This window comes from Pristis pectinata, chromosome 3 (genome assembly GCF_009764475.1).
Source record: "Pristis pectinata isolate sPriPec2 chromosome 3, sPriPec2.1.pri, whole genome shotgun sequence".
Taxonomy (NCBI): Eukaryota; Metazoa; Chordata; class Chondrichthyes; order Rhinopristiformes; family Pristidae; genus Pristis; species Pristis pectinata.
The window spans coordinates 61139213-61160465 of NC_067407.1; the positions used below are offsets into that span (position 1 = coordinate 61139213).

A 21253-nucleotide genomic window follows, 5' to 3' on the forward strand; every position below is an offset into this window, starting at 1 on the left:
GGTTCAGAACTTGCCATTTAGGGTGAGGCTCAGGTACTCACTGAACACCCAACATAGATCAACCCACACTGAGGGGCCCCTGCTGCTGCCTTGCAGCAAGTTCAAGTTCATTATTGTCATAGGCATACAAACACAGAGTATAAATGCCATGAAAATTAGTTTTTCGCAGCCGCAGCACAGTACACAACAAGGACAGAAGTGGAAGTCAAAAACCTGCTGGAGATTTTGTGGAACAAAATACTTTAGTTTGCATGTTCTTATTTCTGTCTTCAGAGAACCCCAAGGCACATCATAATTATTTATCTTTGTACTATTTTTCACTGTTGTTACGTGTACAAATGCAGGGGCCAAATTATGTGCAGCAAACTGCATTCCCCAAAGCTCTGGTGAGCTGCATGGCCAGTTGAGCAGCTCTGACAGTTCAGCAATGCTCCTGTAGCCTAAGTTATATGATCAAAATCAACGAGGATTAGATGAGTGCCATCGTGTGAGGGATTCCCAAACAATTGTGGAAGTTCCAGACTTGCTGGTTACTCTTCGCTGGGGTTTTGCTGATTGCTTATATTTGTCAGAATCAGTGGCGTGATTGTGCTGGAGAGAATACAAAGGAGAATCACCAAATGTTGCCTGGATTAGAAGACTTCAGTTATGGAGAGAGAGTAGATAGGCTGGATTTGTTTTCCCTGGTGTGAAGTAGACTGAGGGGTGATCTGATAGAAGTATGTAAGATTAAGAGAGAGATAAGTAGGGTAGATAGTCATTTCTTCCCCCATGGTAAGGATATCAAAAATAAGAAGCCATAGGTTTAAGGTGAGAGGAAGTAATTTCAAAGGGGATCTGGGAGGTGAGTTTATTTTTTACACAGTGAGTGGTTGATATCTGGAACATGCTGCCAGAGGAGGTGATGGAATCAGATATGATTAGTGTATTTAAGAGGTATTTATACAGCAAGGCATAGAATGATACAGTCTCATTGTGGGCAAGTGAGATAATTGTAGATGGGCAAAATGGTTGGCATGGACATGATGGGTCAAAGGGCTTGTTTCTTTGCTGTACAACTCCATGACTCTCTAACAGTACCATTGTGCTGAAGTGGGGGCATGTCCCTGGTGAGCCAGGAACAATGGGTGCATTTATTGCCATGAAGGGGGTAGCTGAGAGAGCAAGGTATTACGTAGTTCACATCTAAATTAATTGAGGTTCAAGGTTTTTACTTGTTTCACAGTTTTGTGTTTTATGTGTATAATTTTTAATGATTTAAAAATAAAACATAGTTTTAAATGATTTTTAATATAATTTCTTGTGTCTTTGGGGCATTCATTGGCCTTCAGAGGATTGAGAGCTAGCTAATTCTAAGAAGAGGACTTTTCAACTGTTTAGTGGGTGGAGCATGTCCTGGGCCACCCCAAAGATGGCATTAAGCCATGCAAGACCCCACCACCGTGCAAGGCCTAATCATTTAGGAGCAGAAAATGCCGGAAACATTCAGGAGATCAATTAGCACCCATGGGGAGAGAAACAGAATCAATGTTTCAGGTCAAGTACCCTTTGACAGTGCTGGTAAAGTGAGGAAATAGAGAGTTTTAGACATGGGGAAGAATTGTAGAAAGAAAAGGAAAGAAACAAAGGAGCAAGTTGAAATGAAATGCCAAAGACCGGAATGAATATTAAATGGCTTGCAATGTGCTCAGCCAGAGGGTAACATGCTGTTTCTGAAGCTTACATTCAGCATCATTGGAGCAGAGCCGGAGGCCAAAGACGGCGTGTGAGTGGGATGGAACTGGGTGGACCTTGCAGCTATGGAAGATTACAGATCTGAATAGACTTCTGGCCGTGTAGGTCGGCAGCAAGTGATGGTGGCTCATTGCTGCTAGCACCTCTGGTCCATGTGTAATGTAGTTGCAACTGTCTGCCCTGCCATTTCATTTCTCATGCCACCCACTGAATCACAGACCATCTCTTTCAATCCCACCTCCTGAATCTTTGCTTTGTTAATTACTGCAAACCCCCTAGATCTCTAAGATTTTCCAACTCTGATGCAAGTTCTGAAACATTAATTGTCTTTGCCTCTCAGCCAATGCTGCTCGACCTGCCGTGTGTTTCCAGCACTTCCTGTTTTTATTTTCAATTTATAGTTTCTTCTGTATCTTGCTTTGGTAGATTAATAAACCTCATCTTTCATCCATCAGACTATAGCTGGGCATGGCAATTGAGACATGGTCCACAAGCCAATTACATGATAATGTCATCTTCTGCATTTAACCAATCCCTGGAAACCTGATGATTCATTTTTTTTGGCATTTTGCATGCCTGGAAATCATTTCTTGTTGCTTCTGGCTCCACTTGTGCTGTCATTAGGGGCTATGAGTTTGGGAGTCAGACACAAGAAAAACTAATAGTGACAAATGATGTCCTTCAAACAAGGGCACACTCTCTCGATCTCCTGAGATAACTGCGCACAAAAAAGAAAGCGAGAGAACAGGAGTGATTTGCCAGGAAAGGGAAAAAGCATTTCTCAGAATGTAATGGTCTCTCATGTACTCAGCTAAGGTGAGCTCCTGCCAACAGTAAAAGACAGGCTCATGAAAAATTGAGTGTCTTGAAAGGGTGGGGCAGTTATCACTTAAAGGCAAATGGTCACAGTCCAAATAGTTCTTCTGAACCAATAAAAATTCTCTTGTCCATAATTAGTAGATATTTGTTTTAGAATTGCAAAGGCCACTTCCTGCCTCCATTTAATCAGAAGCAGTTCCTTCAGCACCTCTTTTTTATAACTGAGTTCTGGCTGCCATACATTCAAACTTGGGTACTAGCTAAAAATCAGCAGATTTTCTTTTGACCAGTAAATATGAGCTGCTGACTGTGATGACAACTTGCATTTATATTGCACCTTCAATGAAATAAAGGTCAAAGGTACAGTGGTAAGACAGTGCTTATGTTACCAGAGTAGTAACCCAGAGATGTTTACTAACAATCCAGAGACCCATATTCAAATCCCACCATACCAACTGTGGAATTTAAATTCAGTTAGTAATCTGGTATTTACTGGTAGGTGAGAATTCACTATCTAATCTAAGTAATGTTAACTACCAGATTATTGGAAGAATCCATGTGGGTCACTTTTGTTCACCAGGGGAAGAATTCTGCCATCCTTACTTGGTCACCCTACATGCAACTCCAGACCATCTCACCCCTTGGCATTGGCTCTTAAACATCTTCTGCAAGAGGCAACTCACTACCCCCTTCTCAAGGGATGGGCACTAAATGCTGGCCCACCTATCCCAAGGCATTATCATCCAAAAGTTGACAGGTCCTACGAAGATGTTAGGAGCAGGAACCGAAAGCATGGTCATAGGTTTTAAGGAGTGCCTTGAAGGAAGTGAGACAGTGTGGAACTTAGGGTGGGTATTTCAGAGTTTAGTGTCTTGGCAACTGAAGGCATAGCCACCAATGCTGGAGAATGAAAATCAGGGAATTGTATGAGGCTAAACCTGGAGGCTAAGGAAGATGATTCCTTTTGCTGCATAGCTAAAGTTGGATTCAATAACTGAGTGACAAGCACCTGATTAAAAAGGAGCATTTCACTTCCATCAGAGTGCTTATGGCTCATGTTTACATGTGCATTGCTTGCACCAAAAATAGGTAATATTGAAAGTGTATAGACGACAGCTGTTGGAATGAAATCCATCTGTCATTGAAGTCCATTTGTGTTTCTTTCTGTTTACAGACATCAGATCAATTTTAAATTTAAAAGGAGGAATCCCCAAAATGGCTACACACAGGAAACTAAAGGATAGTTTATCTGGGATATGTTGCATGCCTGGGAGTGCATCAAAGTATTGGATTCATTGGATTTATTTATGAAACAATATAAAGAGGAAAGAATTTCTGCTCGGCTTATCCAATGACTGGTAGCTCAGTGAACATTACTACTCAGTATAAAGCAGAAACCAGGAGCTACAGAGCACGCTCCTTGGTCTGTTCTGAATAAAATGATTGCAGCAGGATGCTCACTGTCTCAGTGGCTCTCCATGCAGCCATACTCCAGCATGAGGGAAGTTCAAGGGAAAAGGAGGGAAACATTACAGATTGCACTTTAAGGGCTAGGATATGTCTATCACATGACATGGCACTAATACTAATTAGGTAACAACAATATTTTTGCAATTTTCTGATTCTGGTTTTCTCACTCCTTGTCTTGCCATTGTTTTGGTCACCATTGAATTCAGGTCCAGTGGGTTATGCTGTCAGCTGGTGTTTCATTCCAAGGACATGGTCAAACTGTGAGCAGCAGGAGCAATCATTATTGAGTATATTTTCTTGCTCAGAACTTTTTTTATTCATTCAAGGCATGTGGGCTTCAAAGGCTGATCCAAAATTTAGCTGCCCATCCCTAATTGCCCTTGAGAAGCTAGTGGTGGTGGTGAGCTGCCTTCTTGAAACACTGCATCCTTGAGATGTGAGTATACCCATAAAATGCTGTTAGGGAGGGAGTTCCAGGATTTTGACCCAGCGACGGTGAAGGGACGGTGACATATTTCCACATCAGGGTGGTGTGTGACTTCGAGGGCAACCTCCATACATGACTCACTGGCAGATGGCAATGTTCATGTCTCCCCACCTCACAGATAAATGTTCTATTTGTTTCCATATCCTTACGACATTTCAGCCCATCGAGTCTATGCTGGTTCACAGAGCAGTCCCATTTCCCCATTGATGTTTCCTGTAATACATTCCCATTAATGCACTCCAGATTCTACCGCTCACCTACATACTAAGGGTAATTATACTGGACAATTAACCTATCCGCCTTCATGTTCGGGATGTGGGAGAAAACCAGAGAAAATCAACACGGGAGAACATGCCAAAACACGAGACGGCAGATGCTGGGATCAGGAGCAAAAAAACAAGCTACTGAAAGAACTCAGTGGGCCAAGCAGCATTTGTGGAGGCAAAGGGATAGCTGACTGTCCCTTTGCCTCCACAGGTGCTACCTGGCTTCCTGGGTTCCTTCAGCAGTTTATTTATTGCTGGGAGAACGTGCAAACTCCACACAGACAGCACCAGAGGCCAGGACTGAATCCAGGTCACTGAAGCTGTGAGGCAGCAGCCCTGCTGGTTGTGCCACTATGCCACCCATTTTGTACCTTTCTCCAACAATATAATATCCATAAAATGAGCAATATCTAATACAGTTCATTCACATGTCACCAGTCACAGTACAAGGCAGAGCATTTACATTTGCATGACATCAATTTCCCTTTGACATAATTTCTATGATTAAACTGTCACCCATGACCAGGTTCAACCAACTCGTTGCAGGTTGAGGGTCAGACTTGGTGCATTCTCTTCTCAGTATAACTCAGTTCTACAATCCTGCACCATGCATGATGGACACAGTAGAGAAATATCCTGTAACCTTGTGGTGGAAGCATCAAATACCTCATCCTACTTGGATCCTAGGAGTTATTTCACCAAGTATTCAGTTCAATAACATTCACTGCATCAGCTCATTATTGGCAGAAACCCAAATAGCAAGTCTGGGAAGTGATGCTGCACTGGTTTACTTAGTGCCCTTATACCTGCAGTCTCTGGCAGGTGGCCAGTGCAAAATAAAATATATGTCCAATAAGAGACAGCACAAATCTAATCAAGTGGGTTAATCTGTGTAAATGGTTGCTATACGATATGTCATTGTTATTTAATAAGGCTAATGAAGTTCCTTTCATTATTAGCTACTTGTAGTATGTCCGGCTGACATGGAGTTACTTTGTGGCTGACAATGAGCCAGAACCTAACACTGGGCTGGAGTGAATGGAATTGTTTCCTTGACCAGTGGTTGCCTAGGAGGATAACAATAGGGAGCCCTTGCTGCTGTTTATTTTCTTAACCAATCATGATGTTACCCTTTCCTTTCTGTATTAGGTTTAAACTCAGTGTTGCCCATGGATCCAGCCACAAGTTGCCGGATCCACTCTCAGCCTCTTCTCTTTGACAATGTCTGCGCTTGGGTGGCCCCAGAGAGGGAATGCTTGGTGCACACCAATGTGGCACACCTAGAGCCTTGCTTGAGTAGTGGGCATTGCAGAGAAAAGAGGTGATAATTAACACTTGTTTTGTGTTATGATTTAATTAATATTTGAGTGGAATGTTACCAAGACACAGTGCCTGAACTGAACTTGTCAGAGTTAGTGTGATTAAAGGTAAAACCCCCAGTTCTTCAGCGCTCAGTCCATCTTGTGGTCTCTCTTGAGTGAAATCATTAATTTTAACAGCATGTTAGGATACATTAGTAGCCGTTCCTCCATGGACTCAGGCTGTCCAATCTAGCATCCTTAAGGTCTACAGACAGGATATTTTCAATGTTTGAGCATGGGCTGGATTTGAATCCTTGAACACCATGATCTAACCCACTGTACTGTTTAATTCCTGGACAGACTTAGGATTCTCAGTTTCAACGATCTGTGATTACTTTTCCTCCAAGAAAGCATACATTCATCCATGCCTTGCCCACAACACTCTACTTGCTGTGAAGTGTTTTATTGCCAAGTTTGGTCAGACTTCTTCCTTGAGGTTTGATCACATGACACTCAATTGCAATTTACTATTGCCCTTACCTTGAAAGAGGTGTCTTTGTTCTGAATGAAATTATAATAAAACAGACATTTTTACTCACTGACTGAAACAGATTGAGAAATCCAATCGTCCCTTGAATGGCTCCATGTTACCCTGGAAGATATGCTTTCTGATTTCCCCAACTCCACCAAGTGTCTCATCCTCTGACTATTCTTTTGAAGATTTGGACGTTCCATTTTATGTTCAGGATCTGGACATTGCTGACAAGGCCAGCATTTATGGTCTATCCCTAATTGCCCTTGAGAAGGTGGTGGTGAGCTACCCTCTTGAACCACAGCAGACTTTTTGGTGAAGGTGCTCCAACAGAGCTGTTGGGTAGGGAAAAACTAGTGATATATTTCCAAGTCAGGATGGTGTGTAACTTGGAGAGGAACTTGCAGGCAGTGGTGCTCCCACTGTACCTTCTGCCCTCGTTCTTCTTGGTGTTAGAGGCTGCAGGTTTGTGAGGTGCTGTCAGAGTAGCCTGGGCAATTAACTACCATGCACTTTGTAAGTGGTGAACACTGGAGCCACTGTTTGCTGGTGGTGGAGAGAATGAGTGGTTAGGGTGATGGATGAGGTGTCAATCAAGCAGGCTACTCTTGACTGACACCTCAAGAGTAGCCTGAGGCATCCTTTATGGTGTTGGGTTTCTTGAGCATTGTTTGTGCTGTACTCATCCAGCTAACTGGAGAGTATTCCATCACACTCTTGACCTGTGCCTTGTAGATGGTGGAGTGGCTTTGTGGTGTCAGGAGGTGAATCACTTGCTGCTGCTTTATCAGACTCTGACCTTCTTTTACAGCCACAATATTTACTTGGCTAGTCCACTTGATTGTACTAAGGACTCTGCCCTGAAGCCTCCCCTCATACCCTACTTCCCATCACATCCTTTCTCTATCCCAATCAACCCACAACTCCAGAGTTGGGTTATCTGCTTCTCCTTCTTGTTTTACCCTTAGCTGCCCCAGTGATTAGCTGGGAATTAACACTTGGAAGAGATTGGGCAACTTGACCAACATAGGGAATGAACCTGGAAACTTTTCGGTTGAGATAAAAAAGCAAAACATAATTTATTAATTTCCACAAATGAGATCATCATATATTTGAACTTAGTAACTGAATATGGAAGGGTTCACTTATCAAGAAGTTACTTCAGGCTGAAATTGTCGTATAATTAAACCTAAAATAATTAATATGCAAATTAGAAGTCAAAACAGTTAATTGCTTAAAGATGAAATGTGAGCAGTTTGTATTTGCAGACAAAATTGCAAGATTTTATTGTGAAATTAATTGGATTCCAAGCCTCAGAATTTATGTCTGTGAATTTCAAACCTACTCACACCCATTCGAAACTGCTTGAGCTGCCCACTGCTGCCAGTATTGACCTGCAATGTGATAACACGTCCACTGGGAGGTATTGGCGACTCTCACTGATGGTGAAATTATGCACAAGGGAAATCATGATCCCTACCCTCTTGCACTCTCAGTCCCCACAGGTGGACCTCTTTTTTATGGTTCCTCCACTGATATTTTCCCCCCACTTTTGTCTCCTGGGTTTTCTCTGTTATATTTTGGGAGCTGGGGTCTGAATTTGCCCAGCAGACACAGGGAGCCAGCACTCAGCCAACCTTAGCCTTGGCGACCCAGTGGCAGACTCCTCAGGGCTGCTAATCTCAGGAAACTCTGCTCCCCAATGGGAGCATCACCAATTCTTCACCCTGCAACCCACACCTGACAAGCTTAAGGAGCTTGCAATTTACTGATAAGGAAAACGTAGATAAATTAATCTATGTGGATGTTTAGAGGGAAATATAATAAGAGCCCAGGACAAGGGGGCACAGTCTTAGAATTAGAGGGTACCCATTTAAAACAGAGATGAGGAGAAATTTCTTTAGCCAAAGGATCGTGGATTTATGGAATTCATTGCCACGTACAGCTGTGGAGGCCCGATTATTGGGGGTGTTTAAGGAGGAGATTGATAGGTATCTAATTAGTTAGGGTATCAAGGGATATGGGGAAAAGGCTGGGAATTGGGGCTAGATGGGAGAATAATTTAGCTCATGGTGAAGTGGCGGAGCAGACTCGAAGGGCCGAATGGCCTATTTCTGCTCCTTTGTCTTGTGAGTTCTTGTGAAGACATTGGCAAGTGTTTTTATGTGGACTATTGTATTCTTACCATGTGTAATGTATAAGGGTGGTTTTTGAATTGTGTTCAGAAAGCATCTGGGTATGAATAGACACGTTGCTGCTACAGAGATTGTAATGTGTCAAGATGCATCTGGTTTGGTTGTGCACGCACATGTGCATGCAAGTTCGTGTATGTGCGCATGAGCATGTATGTGTGTGAATATGCATGTACATGTGTGTTTGTGTGTGTGCTTCCATGTGTATGTGCATGCACATGCAGATTAACTTGCATGCATATCAGGCACAGGAGATTTGAACCATCAATAATTGTGAAGTAGCTTTGCTAACCAAGCACTGTTGGTAACAGACTGTAACAATCCTGCAGAAGTAGTGGTAATGGCTCTTTACCTTTGAAAATTTTAAATGGGTTAACATTGGAAAGGATTTTCCTTTACCATCAAATTATTAAAGGCTATCATTGTAGTTCAAAAGTCATATTAGACAGTGTTCCCCACTTCATGAGGATGTGGAATGTAGTTATGGACGCATACCCCTGTTCTCTTTTAATTTGGAATTGAATGTAACAATGGTGTGAAGCTATACTTTTGGTGCCACATCAGACTCACTGCTGACTGCTTCAGGTGTCAGCTTATCCCTTGTAGCCCCAGCACTTATCTCTGGGTGCCTTACTTAACTCTCTGCTGTCAGTTTTCTGCACTTGTTCATTCCTTAGGAAAACCATTCTCCCATTGATTGTGGAGTGCGGCATGTCCTTGGGATACTTCACAGAACGAATCTGTCTTCTGTATTGAATTATCATTTGATTTGGTCAAAATCCTGGACCTTGAAATGTAAATGTACTTTTAGTGAAGCACTTGCAGATAATTAAGGTTTCAATTATATTAGTGGGCAGCAGACAGCAAAGGTTTAAAGGAGGTAGGACAGGGGATGAATATGAAATAAGCTTGATTACAGGGCAAAACCATGAAGATACAATCTGTTGATAAGGACAGCAAAGCTATCTCATCAGTTGAGGCTGGGCCAGTGGTGGAAATAAATGCCTTATGGATAGAAAGTCAGTGGCCCAAGGTGTGATGCAATCTTCACCCAAATTCAGATTATCGATCTGCCATGAGCAACAAAGTCATCAATAACAAGATTATTGTTTGTGAGTGAGCTGACTTCCCAAGGGAATTGCAGAGAGAGGCAATGAATTGTGGTCAACTAGCAGAATTCTAAGGGGCCTTGATGGGTGGGGTCATCAGGAACTGTCAGGGCTTGGTGATATTCACCCCCAGCAAGAAGATAACCTCTTTGATATATAGCAGACCCTTTCCTAGTTCCAGTCAGTCCTCTTCATGGAGCATCTGTTGCATTCAGTCCTCTTCACTGAACTGAATCATCATTGTAACCAGTCTTCTTCATTACAACCAGTCCTCTTCACAGAACTGAATAGTCCTACATCCAACCCATCCTCTTCATTGCAGACAATCTTCTTCACTGAATGGAGTACTTTTCATTACAACCATGCCTCTTCATTGTAACCAATCCTCCTCATTGCAGCCACTTCACGGAACTGAATCATCTTCATTACAACCATCCTCCTTCTTACAACTCATTTTCTTCATTACAGCCCATCCTCTTCACTGAACTATATTCTCTTCATTGCAACCAATTGTCTTCCTTGCACCACCTGCTCTCCCTAGTTCTGAGAATGGAAATCTTTATTCTTGGAACAAAAGAAAGATATTTTAGATTCTGCAAATCTGAGAAAAACAGGAATGTTCTCATTGAGGATCATTGACTCTGTTTCTCACTCCATGCCTACTGCCTAAGATTTCAATTCTTCTTTCTTTTGCTCCCTGTTCCTGGGTTTGTTGTTCCTCCTGAGGACCCAAAAATTTTTTTCCAAGATTTTGGAAATTTTCTTTAAAGAGCAGAATGTCCTTCCCCTACCCCCTGGTCATCATTGCATTGGCCTCATGGCTGGCAGACACTGGCATCTAGGGTAACTTAGATACTTGATGTTAGTGGATTCTAATAACTCATCCCTCATTAATGCTGGGGAAACTAGCCTTAGTGATGTGCAGAGCAGCAGCTTCAGATCCATGCAATAGCGATCAGAAAGTGATGAAAAACACAATGATGCTGGAGGAACTCAGCAGGTCAGGCAGCATCCGTGGAGAAAAGCAGGCAGTCAACATTTCAGGTCAGGACCCTTCTTCAGAATTCACCATTGAATTCTCCCACTTTAAGTAATCCCCACCCCACCACCTCCCCCCCCCAACACCCAGCCCCAACCATGCCTCTCCCTTTCTTCTCTCTTCTAGCCTCTCTCTCTTTTTTCTACCTTTTTCCTCTTTACCTTTGACGCATCCCCCAGTGGATCTGCTCTCCCCTCCTGCCCCGTACCTGCCTATCACTGTCTCTTACCTGCACCTACCTATCACAACCTTGTGCCCACCCGCCTCCCCTCTTTTTTCCACCTATCACTGCTCTGCTTTTCCCCCCTATATATTGGACTTCCCCTTTTCCTACCTTCAGCCCTGAAGAAGGGTCCTGACCCGAAACATTGACCACCTGTTTTCCTCCACGGATGCTGCCTGGCCTGCTGAGTTCCTCCAGCATCATTGTGTTTTTCACCTAGATTCCAGCATCTGCAGTCCTTTGTTTCTCTAGCAATCAGAAAGTGCTTGTAGTCGATAAACAAAACACTGCAGATGCTGAAAATCTAAAAGGAAAAGAGAAAATGCCAGAAACACTCAGCAGGTCAGACAGCTAAATTAATGTTTCAGCTTGGTGACCTTTTACTCCTCCATGGACACTGCCTGATCTGCTGTGTATTTCCAGCATTTTATGTTTTTGTGTCATTCTTGTAGCTGTGCTTCATCTCTAGAATTGAGTTTATTCTCAAGGTAGTTTTACCTTTCGGTGCTATCCCAAATTGACTTTGTTGAATAAAGTTTCCAGCAAGCTTTCATTGAAATTGAGAGTGTTACAGGCTTGTGTTTAAATATTAGCGCATCATTGCCACCTAGTGGGGAGACCTTGCTGTGCACCCTATGCTTTGATGTGACCTGTAAGCCCAGGGAGAGAACAACTCGACTCATTGGGCAATAGCTTTATTCAGAGGATCAGATATGAAAAATCAAGTTTAATTCACGCTGCCCTCACCTATTTTAGCAGCACCAAATCCTTCTGGCAAGGTGCTCTCATGGGCACAGGGATATTGACAAAAGACTGCAAATGCTGGAAGAACCCAATGGGTCGAGCAGCATCTAAGGAGGCAAAAGCTGTTAGTCGACACTTTGGGTCTAGACCCTGCAACAGGATTGAGAGGGAATAGGAAAGGTTGCCAGTATACTGTAGCACATAGAGGGTGGGTTACAGACTGGCAGGTGATAGGTGGATCTAGATGGGGAGGGATGATGGGTAGATGGAACCAGGTGGAGGGAGGTCATGGGATGATTGTACAAGAGGAGACGAAAAGTAGGTGGACAGGTGAATCTTTGTGGGAGGAGAGTACTAGGGTGTGGATTACCTGAAATTGGGAAATTTATACCATTGATTATACCATTGATACCATTACCATTCCCAAGTGGAATATGGAGTGTTGTTCCAGTATGCATTTGGCCTGTCTGACCGAGAACAGACAGGTCAGTGTTTGTAAGCTCCCACACAAACCTTCTGTCCTCTATCTTCTCCATTACTACACAGAGTCCAAATGGAAATCAAAAGAAAAACATCTCGTATTCCACTTGGGTCACTTACCACCCAATGATATGAGCATTGAATTTCCGTATTTCAGGTAACCTGCATTCCAGTGTTTTACTCCAACACATATTCACCTGTCCACCTAGTTTTCTGCTGCCTTTGTTCATTCCAACCATCCCTTCCCCACATCTGATTCCACCTACCCATCATCCCTTCCCCATCTGGTTCCACCAATTACCGAGCAACCTCTACCCCATCCTTCATGTACTGCTATATACTGGCAATTATTCCTGTTCCCTCTCAGTCCTGATGCAGGACCTCAACCTGGAACATTGACTTAAATGTTTTGCCTCCACACTTGCTGCTTGACCCACTGAGCTCTAACAGTGTTCTCACATTTTCCAACATCTCAGGAAGATCTGATAGGTTAACAGTATAACTTTAGAAAGTTAGCACAGAGTCTATGCAAAGAGTGATTTGGTGCAGCAAAGCAATTCTGCCATCTTCTCCAAAGTGTCATCCTTTGGCACTGGGAATCAGTTCCAGAGTGTGGTGTTTGTCAGTCTGAACTATAAGAAAGGCTTCAGTCATTACAGTTGGGTGACTTTAGCTGATTACAAATCTCAAATTTACAGTGATATTTCACACATTGGAGATCATGAGAGCTAATGGGGAAATTTTATTCTGTACCCACCAGCTAAAAAAATACAAGTTGTGTCCGGAGTTGCTGTGAGCTAATGGTTTGTGATGGTGACCAGCTCCCCTGAAAAGACACTCAATCAAAGGCAGCAGGATCTGTTTTAATGTACACCCCTGGTTCTGATATTGTCATAGGGATCCATGTTCAGTTTTCACTCTGAATGGGAGGCAGCAGTGAACTTCCCTCCAGGACAACTTGGTGAGGGAGTGGATTGGGGAGCACATCTTGAATTTGACGCTGCTGTGTCTCCTGATGTTAGCCCCACTCCCCCACTCAGGTGACTAGCCCCTGTCAGCAGGGGATGAACTGGGAGCATCACTTCCCCTTGTGCTTTAAATGATGCCTGAGAATTAAAGTATTTTGCCCCTTGTTCAACACCAGCTCACAGTAAAAATGAGAGCCATTATCTTATATTCAGTCTTAAAAGCAGAACAAAGGAAAATAAATCCTCAGTGATGGAAACATTTGTTTTTGTCGTACCCTCACTGTAGATAAGAAACTAAAGCCAGACCATTGAACGGTTATTGAATAACGATTGCACATAAAGCCAGTTGGTAATGCTACAGAGAACATGTTATAAAAGGGACTGTTAGAGTGAGAGATTGAGCCATTAACTGTGTATGACATTGCTGAGAGTGCGTAGTGCACTTTCTTTATTAATGAGAGAACCAGGAGCAGTACGTGTTATACCCGAGTGTTATGGTTGAAGTTATATTACTAAAATAATGAATGGCCTGGTGAGGCTTGGAAAGCAGCCTCATAACCTGCAGCCTTCTGCTCCATGCCTTCATATTCATTAACACATCTGTTTTTTTCCACCCATGAATAAATATTTCCCTTGTGAATTTATGGTGCAATTGTGATGGTATGAAATCTGAATATAGCAGTAGTGAAAGTGTTGGAATTGAACACTGAAATTTTTTGAAGCTAATGAGTGAAATAGATAAGGGCGAACCAGTTGATGTGATGTCTCTGGACATTCAGAAGGCATTCAATCAGACTTCTTATAGTTATTAAACAAATTTGGAATGCATATTGTTGGGGATGATATACAGGCTTGGGTTGTGTTTTGAGTTAATACAGAAAAAACAGAGAGCAGGAATAAATAAGTTGCTTCAATTTGGGAGATTGTGAGTAATGGCATGCCACAGGGGTAGTGCTGGGGCCACATCTTTCATAATCTTTATCAATGATTTGGGTAATCCAAATTTGCTAATGATACAAAGTTAAATGGTAGTGTGGTTTGGGGTAGGATGCAGAGAGGCTTCATAGGGGATAGAGATAGGCTAAGCAAATGGGCAAGGACTTGGGTAGATGTGATGTAATGTGGAAGAGCCAACTACATTAAAAGATTAAAAAAAAAGGAAAGTGAATCATTTTGTTTTGATTGAAGAGGAAATTGAAAGGTGTTAGTGTTCAGAAGATACATAGAGTTGAGATCCAGTTAAACAATGACATAATTGAAACTGGCTTTAGGGGTTGAGTTGTCTTTTCCTGCACATATGTTTCTACAATGGTCTGATTTTGTTCATCATTAGATGACAGAGGATTGCTATAAACTATTTCTATGCCAACTCCATTGGCACTAACAAAACCTAACTTAACCTGTCCTAACATAACAAAATCCCTGGTAAAATCAAGTTCTTTGAATATATTGTATTCATTGAATAACAGCTAAAATACAGATTCCTTCAGTGAAATCTAAGACTAGTAGCTTCATTGCAAAGTATCTAAATGCATCCTTTCCAGCAATTTCATTAATGGAGTGGAAAATTGGTTTAAAATATGTCTCAGTAGGATGACTGCAATGCTCCAACACCACTTATTTAAAGGAATCAGAAGTGCCAAATTAGAGGATTACATGGTTATGCGTGATAGCCATATTAAGTGACCTGAGCCCTCCACCATAGGAAGCCATTTTAAAAACAGCTATTTACAATGGATATCAAAGAGTGGGTATCACAAACAGCCCCAAACCACCTGGCTGATATGGGACCATTATTAAATAATCGAGAGAGATCATCAAAAAAATGTTTTGGCAATGCCATCAGAAAATACTGGACACACTCAGTAGGTCATGTGGCATCTGTGGAAAGAGAAACTGAGTCAATCGCCTTTTGTTACAGATGCTGCCCGATCTGCTGTGTATTTCCAGTGTTTTTATCTCAGATTTCCAGCATCTGCACGGTTCCAGATTTTGGTGATCCTGCTTCGAAAATTGAAGGAAGACGGAAGTAAAAAAGGGCTTCAACAATTTTATGGTGAAGGGAAAATGAGGTGTATCTCCCAACACTAGTCCTCACTGTCAGGAGTTTGACTAGCTCCAGCCTCTCCCCAGTGCATGTAAGCTGGCACATCAAAACTGTCCATAGTTTTGCTATAAATTGCAATTTCAATTCATCAATCAAAGTGCAGTAAAAACATATCTTTGGAGTGGTTTAGCACATTGTCAGGACAGTGGAAGGAGGGTCATCACTCTACCTGTGACTCATGATTAGGTGAGGAAAGGATTACAGGTCCTCCCCAGCTTACGAACACCCGACTTATAGGAGCAAGTGTTTCGGAGATTGTCAGGATGGATTTGTCGGCTGCTATGGGCTACAGGCATCTTCTGCCATGTGGGAACTTGGTTTTCAGTGATATTTCCTACTTGTGAACTGTCTGTGTTACAAATAGTTCACAGGAATGGAACCTTGTCGTAACCTGGGAAGGACCTGTATGTGTGTTTGTGGAATATGAAGGAAAGTTCCCATTAGTACCATTGCTATTGCTAAAGAGATGTAATGCACAGATATTTCATAATGACCAGGGTTGAACTTGGTGATAATACCCTCCTTCTGCTTCATGATTAAATTTCCAACTCATGATTACTTGTCTGAGTGTTTGCAAGAAAAGCTCCTGTAGCCTATAAAATGGTACTATGATGTGAAGCGTTGTCTTCAGAGAATAATATCAAAGACAAATTTCCAGCTGTTTATAGATGCAAGGATTGTGCTACTGCATCTGATATTAACAGCTGCACAGTTTCTAATTAGATCTGCCACAAGAGAGAGAACTCTGGGCTTTCTGTGTAGACAGACAAATTAAGTTCTGCCTGTAGGACTGACAAGAGACATGGCATTCCAAGATCAAGTGAGTAATTAGCTGACTGCAAGCTCACAAAGCTGGGAGTGCAATAAGACAATGTGTTCATTTAACATAAGGGAAGTGGTCCATTATGAGATCACTGTGTTCCTCTGGAGATTCAGCAAGGTGCCACATGCTGACAGAAAGGTCAACATTTTACATCGCACTTTATATTGCATCAAAGAGAAGCCTGATATTTTGAACATTCTAACTCTTGGTTTCGTTGAAGCATACATTAATGACATTGAATGAATGTTTCAAGTCTTAGATGAAATGATGTATTTCACAACTTCAGCATGTCATGAGAACGTAAAGAGGACTAAAACTATGCCCTTTGGCCTTTTGGATCTGCTCCACCAGTCAGAAAAAAAGTGTTGACAATGTGATTCCCAGCCAGAGTGGAGATGATTGACTCAACACATCATAATTAGTCAGTCATAATCAGCTATTGCTGTAGGTAGCTGAGACTATTCTCATATATATGTGTAAATGGTGTGTAATTATCCTCCACTCACTGCTTTTTTTCTGGAAAAATTACCCTGTTTTTACTGGGAGAAGTTACTGTGATTTCTGTACTATGTTCATTTTCCTCCATGGTCCTAAAGGAATCATTCTGTGAGTAAACTGTCAATGTTTGCTTACAACAGGCTGACCGTCCCTCGAGTTCATTGACTGGCACAGTGTGGTTAACATGTACTCTGTTCAATCGATCATGGCTGATGTTCTAACTCAACAACACTCTCCTGCACCAAATCACAATCCCTTCAATTCCTTTACTGTCTAAAAGTGTATCAATTTCCATTTTGAATATATTCTGAGCACCTAGAACTACCCTCAGAGAGGAAAATATTCACACCTTATTAGTGAAGAAATTTCCGATTCCAGTCCTAAAAGGCGATTTGTTGCTCTAAGATTGCAGTCCCTAATTCTAGAACCGCAGCCAGGGAAAATATTTTCCAAAATCTACTCTCCACAGATACATAAGAATTTGATAAGTTCGATGAGATCTACTCCCATTCTTCTATCTCAAGGGAATATAGGCCAACGCTCTCCATAGAACAATCCCTTCATCCCAAAGATTAGCTTTGTGACCGTACATTGCACACCTAACAAGGGACATATATCCATTGTTAGGTATGGGACCAACGTTGTGCTCAATGCATCATATGAGGTCTTACAAAGATCTCAAGTAATTGGGGTATGATATGTTGTGCTTCCTTAATTATGCTCCAGTCCCTTGGTATTGAAGATTTCCTAATTGCTTATATTTGATAACTTTTCATGATATGCATACAGGAGGCAATTTGGCATAAATGAGTGCTGACACTTGCCAGTCTATTATCATTTAAAATACTCCGCTTTTTAAAAAAAATTTATCTACCAAACCTTGCATTTGATTACCTCAAATAAGTCATTCACGTAAATTGTGAACAGTCACTGCCCTCACAATGACCTTTGCCAAACTCTAGGAATTACATCTTGCCAAACTGAATATACTTGCTTTCTTCTGTCCATTGATGGATCATTAATCCATGCCAACATATCACCCTCAGTCCTTAATCATAGGTTAATAATCTCTTCTGTGGCATATTATGGAATGCTTTGTGCAAGTATAAATGAACTGCATTCATGGGCATCTCCCTGAAGTACCCTTCTGGTTACAAACTCTAAAAACTCTAACATGTTGCCAAACGTGATTTTCCATTTATAAGTCTGTATTAACTCCAACAAATCATAAAGATTTGACTTTTGTGGAAAAATGCAAGCAACCTTTAATTGCCTGCAATTCCCCATGTAAGAGCCAGCAAGTTTGGATTATTAGGGCATGTCAGCATGAATAAGACAGCCCTGAATTTTCTGACAGCTCTTTCTATGAACTTTCTTCACTCAAACACTAAAGTTGGATTCATCTTAGAGTCCAGTGCAAGAATACAAGTTTGAAGAGATTCCCCAGTTCTTAGAGTGGAAGATTCACTCAAATAACGGACCAGGGTGGTTCTACACATCTAGTTCACCTCCAATCATCTTATTGAAGGACAGCTGCAAGACACTAAATGTGAATACTTTTTAAATTGAGTTTTAAAATACTTGTAACTTTGATAGTTTGAGTAGTAGTTAATCATTTCTGAATGCCAGAAGCATCATAGTTTCTGACAGCAGGCTAAGCTGCAAGCATAACTTAGCCAGCTGCCCAAGTTATCTCAGTTGTGGGTGGAGATTGATACCCTTCCCACCTTCACCTCAACTCCCAGTACACTGCCATTTATGCTGCAGTAACTGCTATCACACATGACATTACCACTGAGGATTGAAACAGCTCTTTCAACAAGTTCCTACTTGGGGGGTGGGGGAGTTGGGTGGTACCACACGAGGTAAATAGGAAAGATTTTGTAGGTGGCGGGCAATTGTAGGTGGTGTGGCCTGGAGTCAGGGAGCGCCATTCGCACAGGTCTCAAACATGTCAGCAGCAGGGCATGTATATGGCTCCTGGGCTATTAGTCAATCCACAGCCATTGGCACCCTTCCACCACTCCCCTCCCCTCCCCATTACTACTTCTTTTATCATTTTGCCTGTCCCTGTGTAAAGTTAAATGTCCTGGACTATCCTGTGTCCAGCCTTGGACCCTTCTACAACCACAGCTCTGTAGTTGAACTGAACAAATTATTCCTGAGTTAGTTTTCAAGTGAAGCCATTATCAAGGGTGAGAAAGTCAGAGACAGTAACTAGCAAGGGCAGATTCACAACGGAACATCAGGAGACTCATAATTGGAATGGTCTTTGGGTCAGATGACGATGAGAACCCTGGGATTATCCAAGAAGTATTAGGATGTTGTAATTGGGGAGATGTAAGTTGCCATGAAATCGTGAAGTGGGCTGGATGAGACAAGTCCTTCATCTGTGCTTTGTGATGAAGTAGCATCTCATAGATAAGATTAAAATGGTACAAAGGAGTTCACCCTATACTCTCTTCCCTTTCTCTCTACTTGTATCTCCGAACACATAAAAAACTGATTTCCCATGAAACCTGAATTGGTTACATGTGTCAACTGGGTTTGGAATGTCTGTCGATGCAGCTGTAAAATGAGAATACTGAAAAGAGCATTCATGTTGCAGCATCCTATTAGAGTCATAGTGTTATGCAGCACAGAAGCAGGACCAATGGTTCAATTTTTCCATGCCAACCATCAAGTACTCATCTATAACAATCCTATTTGCTAGCACTTGGTCCATAGCCTTCTATGCCTTGGCAATACAAATGCTTCCCTAAATAATTATATTTGCCCAGTTACACACAACCAGCTCCCATAAAAGAAATAAACATTGGCTGGTACACCAGTGAAGAACCCTGCACTTGTCTACTAAAAAGTATTACCAGCCAAGGTTAAAAAGGGACCACAGTGTAATATCTCATCCGAAAGCAGAACCTCCAAGGCTGCAGCATTCACTCGGTCCTGCTTCAAAGTGTTACCCTTGTTAATGAGCTGAAGCCTCCTGGAAATCAGAAACAGGAGTGCAAGCCATGCCTGGTACCTGTGACTCTACGACTCATTGCCAGGGCTTCAGTTGAGGTGGGATGATAAATGGGACACAGTGTGCTTTCGCTTTTAATGGGGAAGCCACAACTGAACGTGCTCCTTTTGAACACAGAGGGCAAAAATGAGCTGTAATTTCTGGATATGCACAGTAAATTTTTCATAGAAAATGTTGGAAATTCCCAGTGGGTTAGCCAGCATCTCCAAGATAAATACTGGGAGCTTGAGGGTAAATGTTTTGTCCTTCAAGTATTGATTGGCCTGCCTCACATTTTCTTTGCTCTCAAGGTAATGTTCTCCCTTGTACTCTTCTTAAATCATCAGCTCCTTGCTGGGTTGTGTTTTGCAAAGCCCAGTGTTGTTCTCGCTGGAAGCCCACGTCCAGCAAAGGGCACATCCTCTTTGGATGACTCATCTGGAACAATGGAAGACAGCGCAGGCTGAGATTCGAGCCTGTTGGGCTGTATGGATTTAATTTCTCACTCACCAAATTTTAATAAGCATTGATTTTTAATGATTATTTAGATTATAATTTGTGCCAGTGAGGGCATTGGGCATTGGTACTGACTCCTGCATTGTGTGCAGCCCCACAGATGACACCTCCAGGTCAGTTCGAGAGAAAATTACTCCAAAAAAAATTAATGTTGAAGTGGAACTTGTGCTTGCTGCAATGGAAAGCTGCATTCATTTATATCAAATACAACTCTGAAAGTGTCACAGAAGCAGGATATGACAGGAGGCGCACTATATAAAGGATGGCTTGCTGAGCAGTCCATGTGCTGGTAGCTTCTTATATGTTCCACTGGAACTAATTAACAGCCAGGAGGGATATTATCCTCCCATCACTGCCTTTTTCCATATGCAATATAATTCAATGTAAATCCTTCACTAATGGACATCCATTTTATATTTATGACCTTGTCACAGAACTTTAGCATCGAAAGTAAAATAATGGTAAAGCTTCTTGTTCATGAGCACAAGCTGGCTGTAATAAGATAATCCAGCAGAACATACTGTTGCTCATTGTGAAAGGAAGGTCTCACAAATCCTGTTAACAACTAAGATGACATTCCTGGTTAACTGTGTTCCTGGAGATACTGTTACATGTCCCTCTCTCCTCCAGCCACCTAGCCACCACTATCAATCACCCAACACATCCATCCTCATGGCACTCACTGCCCCTCACCCCATTAATTGGTAAATAACCAGGTCTCCTTGACTGTCAGTCAAACAACCTCTGTTCCCCATCCACAATAACATTACTTAAATGAATTGGAGTTTTCTTATGCCAGTACTAATTTCTATTTAGGGTAGCTAGAAGCAATGTCCAGAGTCTTTAATTCTTGAAGATTCCTAGCTGAGACTATAATTGGATTGAACTGGAGTCAAAATTTAAAATTACAAGAATTTTTCATTGAGAGTTTTGGAGCAGTA

General features: G+C 41.9%; 1 protein-coding gene across 4 annotated transcripts in view; it reads left to right on the forward strand.

Annotated features, from left to right (window-relative positions):
• astn1 (astrotactin 1) overlaps positions 1 to 21253 on the forward strand; it is a 1815355-nt gene that overhangs the window by 1619059 nt on the left and 175043 nt on the right. The gene's annotated exons all lie outside the window — the stretch shown is intronic.